Source organism: Perca fluviatilis, chromosome 18 (assembly GCF_010015445.1).
Source record: "Perca fluviatilis chromosome 18, GENO_Pfluv_1.0, whole genome shotgun sequence".
In the NCBI taxonomy this organism is placed as follows: Eukaryota; Metazoa; Chordata; class Actinopteri; order Perciformes; family Percidae; genus Perca; species Perca fluviatilis.
In genome coordinates this window covers 3,409,417-3,418,877 of record NC_053129.1, presented here as the reverse complement: position 1 = coordinate 3,418,877, position 9,461 = coordinate 3,409,417, and the positions used below count along the sequence as shown (strand labels likewise).

Below are 9,461 nucleotides of genomic sequence, written 5' to 3'. Positions count from 1 at the left end.
GAAACCTGTTCTTACCATAAAACCAACCGCATGGTGACAAGTAAATGGACACCAGTTATTCAAATGCATTTTTCCAAGGCGGTGGATGAATCCTGTCACATCCCATCATAGGCCTACACTCTTTATATGGTTAAGGGGGGCTTGTCTGGGGTTTTCCACATGGAGCGGACCAATCATAAGGTTCCCTATGAGATCCTTTCCTGCTAAAAAGCTACACAAACACAGTCTAGATCATTGATTCCCTACCAAGTTCCTTGTACCTCAGGGGATTCTTCTGTAGTGGCCAGGCGGTATGTAGAAAGATTGTGGAGTAGTAAGCATGCACATTACAATTTCATTCAAAATCATTTAATATATCCATTGAAAAAAAGTTAGCAAGCGAGCAGTCTAAATAATTAGCTAAAAATAATGGATAATTAGTTTAAATAATTAGCTCAAATTAGCAATGGAACAACACTTCACATAGTTAGCTAAAATAATGATTAAACAGTTTACATAGATAGCTTCAGCCCCTCCAAATTAATTGCAACGTTTGAAACATTATTGCTTGCTAACAATATCCACTTCATAGTGTTATAACATCCAGTTAAAATCTATTCTAATGAACACATTGGGAACATGACTGGAGGTGTCTATGAAGGGTTACTTTATATGACAGGTCTTTGGGGTTATGTCAGAGAACCACTGGTCTAGATTACTCTTGAACAGCTGTACTGATGAACGACCTTTCTTTGAACTCTCACTGTTTGTCTCACAGCTGATTAGAGCAACTTGCATATCTGAAAGACTATTTATTCCCGCTCTCGTTTCATCTCCATCTGAAGTTTCCTGACATGCCGAAGGGGATGTGAATCAATGTGAGATATGGGGGGAAGAGTATTACTGTGATGAGTTTATTCCAAAGACATGAAAGGGAATGCCATAATAAGCTGTCTGCCCCAAAGTATTTTAGACTCCGAGAGCGTGTGAGAATTTTAATCACACAGCTGTCTTCTCTTGTAGACTCGGCTCTCGCCAACAGATGACATCTTTTGCGTGACAAATGAGAACTTCATGGCGTATCGAGGTTTCATTTGAAAGAGGGACAACAAATGTTTAGCCACAACTCATTGTGTTTTTCTGTGTAACAGATAAATGTCTACGAATACAATTTCATTTAGAGCATGATGTCAACAGACAGTAAGTGGGTTGTTTGGCGTGCAGCAGTAGCTGGAGGAATCCATCGTTTCAGTGTATGCGTTCTTGTCAAGCGTGACAACACCACCTCTCCAACAACTTGTCATGGCAAGTGTGAGGGAGACCCAGCAGGAGAAGTTTTCACTGGCATGTAACATGCTTTTCACATTTCTTCACACTGACAGAAAGAGCAGGAAACACTGAACCAGCGAGATGTACACAGCGTATTTCATACATGTAAGAGAGATGTATGACAAAGGAGATGGGTGAATGAAGCTGTGTGGTCAAACATATTTCAGATGGTCTGGATTATGCTTCTATTTTCTGTTATTAGTATGGTTACTTTTATTATAATGTTTGGTGGCTGTAATGTTTTGTTAAACATTGCATACCACATTCTGTTCTACATATAGTAATAACAATGTCATTTGGTTTGGAGGAATTGTTGAATTTTATTTCTTAGGTTGAGTCACCAGTTCATCTATCATTTTGGACTATAGCATTATAGTCCGTAGGGAAAGAATTCTATCTAGAAATCATGTATATTACAGTGATGACATTCAATAATGATTTAACATTCACCCGTACTTTTGGCTTGGCTGAAATCCCTGGTGATGGTGATTGGTTTTTGTATTGCTTTGACCCAGAGTTTATGACGCTTTGCAACTGACAGACCACTTCTGAAGAACATTGATAGAGATAAATAACTTCCATTCAGTAACATATCCTGCATCATTAAACATGGCAAACCTATTAGTTTGGAGGAGAATCCCACAAGAGATCAGCTAAATCAGATCCACTGCACTAATCATAAAAAGAGGGATAGCTACGCCTTGTCAGCCCAACAGCATCAAAGGGGACATAGGGAACTTAACATGGCTCTTTATCCATGGATAAACAGGATGATGGTTTACTCTGCGTACAGATAAAAGCAGCTCTTAAGGGCTGCCCTTCATTTCGACTTTCATTTTCGCCATCGCAAGTTGGTTAATGCCCATAACTTTTGCCGCCAGTGTGGCTTTGAACACTGTCTGATTCCACGTTACCTTCCCCTATTAAAATAACACAACCTCTAGTACAATACATTAACAATACAGGATTCCCAAAGGGGCAATCATAGGTAGTTTTGTCTGTTCCTGTGATGCTAATAATAATTTCTCTACAGTTTTTCTCAGTTGCTTTGGCACATTTCTTAAATTATTCTTAACATTTGCAAACCAGTAAGTTGATTTCTCAAAACAATTATTACAAACAGCACCAAACAATGGATGACCTGCAAAAGCCTGTAACTTGCATTGTCCATTCCTCGAAAGCAAATCTTCATGTCAAGATTTACCTGGGAGCAAGTAATAAATTCTGGACAAATTCACAACAACAATCTGTAAGAACAATTTGAATGTACTGTATGGAAAACTTGCTTGACAGATTTTGCATTTAAAGACATATTCAATGAACTTATGCCTAGATGTTTTGGGGGGGTAAGACAATTCAAAATATATCCGGTATATTATATTATGAGCAACATGACATGAGCAATTGATCATGTTAAAAACAGTTGTACATGATCAATTGCATGCATGTACAAAAGCAATTGCAATTTGACCAAAACAATGATAAATTGCTTTAATCTTGTGCACAAGTGACTCGATCATGTGAAGGTTGAACAAGCAGTTTTGAGAGTGTCAAATGTGATCTGAGGAATGTACCAGAGCGACTGAGAAAAAACTGTAATACCATTGAAATTGCATTTGTTATTTTTTAAATATTTGAATAATATCCAAATATTTAATGTTCAAATTCAGCCTATTTAATTTGACTACACTTGTCAGGCTTATGCATTGTCAATGCCAATATCAGCATGTGGTTGTTGTTACATGTTCTGTCCATTACAGGGACTTTAAAAATTAGCCTCGAGGGGGCTCCATCGTCATGGTGCATTGCATTTCTTGCACGCCACTTTGTTTACATTCAATTTCAACCACGAGCATACAGCGACAAACACAACTAAACAGAGAACTCTGTAAGAAAACACCGGGGTTGTTGATTTACTTTGGGAACATTTGCCAATACTGCAGTGAATGTAGAGGTAAAGGTAAAAGGGTTTGGAGGGCTTTGACTTGGACTGGCGCTGGAAATGGCAACACTCAGCAGCAGCTGAGCGAATGACTGTGTTGTGTGTGCATTTTAACTAATTAAAAAACTCTTGTTGCTGCTGGTATATGTGCTCACAATGATTTATCCTTACTGTGTTGTTGTTGTTTTAGTTTTTATAATGCATGGATGTGTTGGCTGCTGGCTGTATCACAAATTGCCCCTCGGGGTTAATGAAGAATACCTTGACCTTGACCTTAAAACATTATCTAACAGCTGAAGTGGCAGCTCTGTTGTAAAGGCTAATGGTGCTTGGTTAGCACAATGACGGCATGTTAGAAAGCACAGCCGAAACGACATAAACGGAGATAAACTCACATTATTGAGAATACTACAGTGGCCCTGATGGACAAACCACAACAGCATTTCAGAATACAAGACATTTTGCAAAACACAAAAACATTTCACAAAAACACGTATATAAATAAATACAGCTATTAGAAGTTAATATATGAAGTCTCCCAGCTTCATAACTTGCAATGCAGTTAGGACACAAAAACAAACTAACTGATGATAACATTAGCATTTTGACAATTTTAAATTTATGATAAAACAGTATTTCCCAGCCACAGCCTGTCACTCCCTCTTTACTGACATTACTTAGTCTCTTTACTGTAACGTCAATGCCTTGCATTGCTCACTCCTGATAACTTTATTATTCATCAGGCGTGACAAAAGCATTTCGTTTTCGAACGCGGGTAGGCCAAGGCAAGAAGGGTCAGATTAGACAACATATTTATAAAAAATAAGCATTCAAATAGTAATTTATAGTATTGATTCTTTTTACTATTCAAATTATATTTGACTTTCCTTCCAACAGCCCTAATACATTTATACTGTGTTCCAAATTATTATGCAAATTATATTTTACACTGATTTTCCTACATAGTCAATGCAAATGGCAGTCAGTATAATTTTCAAGTCACCAACCGTTAAGGTATAAGTCAAATTTCATTGAACAAACCACCCAATGAAAACAGTATTTTTTTCAAACATAAAACACTCAAAATGCACTGTTCCAAATTATTATGGACAACAGATTTTCAAAACATTGTATAGGTTGTAATGAACTGAAAATGGTCATTTGCTGAATTTGCAACATTAGGAGGTCATATTTACTGAAATCAAAAGCAATTTCAATCAAACCGATCTTAACAGGGCAAGTTACATGTTAACATAGGAGCCCTTCTTTGATATCACCCTCACAATTCTTGCATCCATTGAACTTGTGAGTTCATGGAGAGTTTCTGCTTGAATGTCTTTGCAGGATGTCAGAACAGCTCCCAGAGCTGCTGTTTTGATGCAAACTGCCTCCCACCCTCATAGATCTTTTGCTTGAGGATGCTCCAAAGGTTCCCAATAGGGTTGAGGTCAGGGGAGGATTGGGGCCACACCATGAGTTTCTCTCATTTTATGCACATAACAGCCAATGACACAGAGGTATTCTTTGCAGCATGAGATGGTACATTGTCTCCCCAGGTGAAAACAAATTCTATTAAAAATATACTTTAATAAAGTGTACTAAGTATATTTTCTAAATTTTGTACTATTTTCGTCAAATCCAAGTATAGTTAAGTGTATTCAATTATGTATTAACTTCAACTTAACATCTATTTGACTACACTTCAAGTGTAAATAGTATACTAAAATGGAACAACTTTTTTTAAACTTCAAGTGCACTAAAATACACTAATGAAAATCAAGATTCATGAGCAATTAAGCACACTTACAGTACAATTGCATTGTATTGCCATTCTTATTGAAATACACTTAAAAAGGTATTGCAGCGCAACTTACAGTTGCGTTTAAGTATAATTTGTTCATACTGCTATCATACTTATAATTACTATAAACTGTTAATTTAGTATGCCTCTGTGATATTTCAAGTGATCTACAAATGCACTTCATAACTATATTTAGTGCTTTTAAAGTGTCCCACTATGACAATAATAATGTGTTTGAAGTGAAGTTCAATTACAACCTAAACATCATAAACACGTACTTTCAGTGCAATGTTATTATAGTGTAAGGTAGAAACAAATTGTTTGAAGTATATTTCATCTGTACTTTTATCCCCATTTTGTTATACTTAAGCATGAATGTTGCTATTACACTACAAGTGTATTATATTACAATTCAGTTCAAGTGCATTACATCAACAGATTATAAATTGCATTTCAGAAAAGGATCTTTATTATTGACACAAAAGTAAAACACAAAAGCAGATATTGGCAAAAGCAGGACCCTTGAACAGTAAAGGCAGCGTCAAGAGAAAAAAAAAGAGAAAGAATATGAGCGATATCCGCCGTGCTCGGACATACGCCGCTGTGGACGATGTCTTCCAGTTCTAGTGTTAAAAATTCCTTAGAAATAAAAGTTTATTGATCTTTGAAAAAGTGTACCTGCATTATTATGCCATTATCATTATATTAGATGAAAATGGTCTCAGGACGACAAGATTATAGTTTATCACAATAATTTCTGGGACAATTTATCGTCCAGCAAAACTTGTTATCGTGACAGGCCTACTCGCTTTATACTGGACCAATGTCGAAGATCGTTGTTCCCAACAGTAACAACAACAGAGGAACATAGGGTCCAAGTTGAAAAACCCGAAGTTACCCTTTAAATTGTGCACTCTGTTTTCAAAAGACAACATTTTTTAACCCTGTGTAAAAAAATAAATAAATTCCATCTGGTATAGCAGTACCAAAGATGCCTGTTGGTCTTTAATGTAGTCTGTTTTCTAGAGAGAAAACTTTTGCTTGGTTTGCAAAAGGTTATTTCCATGCAGCTCCATGCAAATCCTGTCCAGTTAATTCAAACAAAAAAAACTAGTCCAAAGAGTACAGCCATACCAACGATGCCTTTAGGGACAACTACGCTGTTTGGTTGATGGCGCAGTCTCTCTGGCCCTTTCACTGGAAGAGCCTGTTTTTTAGAGCAAGTGCTTTGTTGGTAAGTTTCCCTCCTCAAGTTCCATGCAAATCCTTTGGATCAAAGGCAAGCAGGGTAGCTGAAGATCAGGGCATACTGTACATTAGTCCAAACAGCGTAGCAACAGGTAATGCTACATTATAAAGATCTTGCAACATCTTGATGCCTTCAAGGACAATACCAACGTCCCCTGGTTCATCACTTGAAGCATGTTCTTTAAGAACATAAATCCCAACACTGGTTTCTTCAGTGGCCTCGTTGATGGCGTCTTCATCCATGCCCTATTAAAAAAAAGAAGAAAAAGGCAGTCAATAAGACCAATCGAGAAACAAATACACAAGTATTAAATCATAAGGGAGTAGTAAGTAGGGCTAACGATTTTAGAAAATAATCTAATTGTGATTTTTTTCCACAAATATTGTGATTGCAATTTAATATGCAATAATTTTTTAAGCTCTTTGTCTTCTGTATTATTCAACAAAGACAAGTAATACATCCTTGTATAGTATGAACAACACAAGATTAGATAGATTAAGATTATTTCCTGGAGGCCAGGTCTGGATGTGATGATGAAATTAGGTGATGCATGAATTTATATGAATGACATCTTTTATTTAACTACTTCAATCACAGTGGTATATTGAGCACTGACCAAGCCTGGTGTAAACATTCATATGAAAGTCAGAAACAAATCACACAAACTAAAGTGCAGATTGCAAAACTATGTGGCTTTACCACACTTAGTAGTACTTAGATTATTTAATTATTATTAACTGTAATAAACATGTGGATTGCATTGTTTTTTTTGAACACACTACACTTTGAAGTCAACTGGTGTACACTGTCATATGGGTACATATTTCTCTAAGAATATTACAACATGGTTAGTACAAAAGGTACTAGCCTTGCTGTCAACTCCAAACACGTAGGAAAGAGATTGACAGTAAAGACAAAGAAAGATACAAATATGAAGATAAGTAAGAAAATAAATAGAGGAAAGGTTAAAACTGAGACAAAAAGATGAATATAGTAGGAGAAAGATGAAAAATAAGTAGACGTTGGGCCTTGCCGTTCTTGCCAATAAATTGTGGTATGTAAAATATAACCTATAACATTACATAACCGTTCCACAATTCTAAAATCGTAATGTTTTTCAAAAAAAGAAATAACACTAAACAAACAGTTGGTGTTTTAATGTTTCTGATACTGTTAAAGTTTAAATTGGCAATATATGTGAGAGTAGGTCCATTTTCATTTGTAAACAATTGAGAAACAAATAAATGTTTCCATCTGTAACTTTCAATTATTTTAGGAAATATACAAAGAAAAAACAAATATGACAGCACTTACCACTATAAAGCATTTGATTGTGTATGCTGTTCAAATAGGATCCTATGAAAGAAAACATTTAGAATCAGTGAGGTGAACCAAGCACATTGACTCAATAATTAAAAGACCACACAAAATAAAGCACACAACAAAGACACAAAGGTGGGCTAAAAATCCAGTTTGAGTCCGACCTTAAAAACGCTGCTTCATTTATATGAAAACTTAATGATTTATGGAGGGCTTCTTTAGTGTGCAGGAGTGGAGAGAGATTTAGGAAAATGACATGGTTAAAAAAAAAAAATAAATAAAATTAAAAAAAAAAAAAAAAAAAAAGAGTTCCCATACACTGTGCTAACGTCAGTTGCTCCGATACATTTTCATGTCAGCAGCACCCTCCCGCATATAATCGCCACACACACACACACACACACACACACACGCGCACACACGCGCACACGCACACACACACAGTCTGTAACTGAATAACCGACAGCTTTAGCTACAACACTCGTTCGTTCTTACCCGACGTTACATTGAACTTGTAGCTAGCTAAGCCTGTGGTCTTAGCTAGCTAACCTTAGCTATTAGCAAACCAACATATAACGTTATGCCCAAACAACTCGACGGACCTTTTTTTTGTTACATAAAGTAACGTTACATCAGCATCAATGTAATCTAAATGTTGCGAACTAAACCCGACCACTTAACACTCATTCTTATGAGGCTGACTGGCTCCTCTTCACCGGCTGCCATTAACATTACGTTAGCTAGGTTACATTGAAATACCGTTGTTAGGAGCAGGACCGTCAGGGGGAGAAACACAATTATTAATGCTAAACTAAGTAAATACTAGTTAGTGATGGTATTAGCTGACTTAGTTACAAGAAAACCGATATATTTATAGAATGCACAAACAAGTGAACGGACTTTTGTAACCGTTACATGCAGTACAAAAACATTATGAACATGAAAAAAATAATTTTGATTGATGCTAACTTACTTTTTTGTGAAGAAGACAACACATGGCTGCTGTAGAATTAATCCTGCACGCAGCCAACACATACTCAACATTCTTCTTGTTTTGGCGATGTCCTTGTTGAAACAGTTTGCCTGTGTTGGCAGCATAGATAGACAGTATATAAACGGTTGGTGTCAGTGCCCGGGAAGTGCCACCTACACTTCCTGTCGCCATTTGATTCAAATATACCATTTCCGGTAGTGACCAAACTTAATTCGATCATTTAAAATGTTCAATTCAATCAATTTCAATCAACGCAAAAGGAATCTATACAAAAACACCTGAAGTCTACAAGATTGAACCATGTTCTTGAAAGGAATATAAATGAATTGCGTAGCATATTCTAAATTCATTTTTGTAAATTCAAAGACCTGCTATTTATTTTTTCAGTGTACTTTGATATGCTAATAAAAGTACACTTATATTTAGTGCACTTTGTTTACAGTGTACTAAGATTACACTACTGATGAAGTGAAATTAGTGTACACTTTCAAAAATTATACTAACTCTGTATTAAAAATAAGTGTACTTACTATAAGTGTACACTAAGTTACCACTATACATTTTTGTATTTTAACATATTTTATGAAAGTACTCTGATATGCCACTAAAAATACACTTATTTTAGAGTGTACTGTATAAAGTGTACAGAAGTCACACTTCTAATGAAGTGAGATCATAGTACACTTTAAAAAAGTATACTAACAATTAATTTCCAAAAAATATACTTCCCATAAGTACACTGAATTGCCACTCTAAGTATGTCAAATTTAATAAATAAACTTCTATACTATTTAAAATACATTAACAAAAAAGTACACTTTCAAAAAGTACATTTAAAAAATAATTT

At 35.7% G+C, this 9,461-nt stretch overlaps 1 long non-coding RNA gene across 1 annotated transcript; it reads right to left on the bottom strand.

Annotated features, from left to right (window-relative positions):
- Window positions 1-5,378: 5,378 nt before the first annotated feature.
- Window positions 5,379-8,694, bottom strand: LOC120547019. Its single transcript, XR_005637015.1, has 3 exons — window positions 8,594-8,694; window positions 7,615-7,656; window positions 5,379-6,545 (listed from the first exon to the last, which is right to left on the bottom strand). It is a non-coding gene; the product is annotated as an uncharacterized LOC120547019 (long non-coding RNA).
- Between the last annotated feature and the right edge of the window lie 767 nt (window positions 8,695-9,461).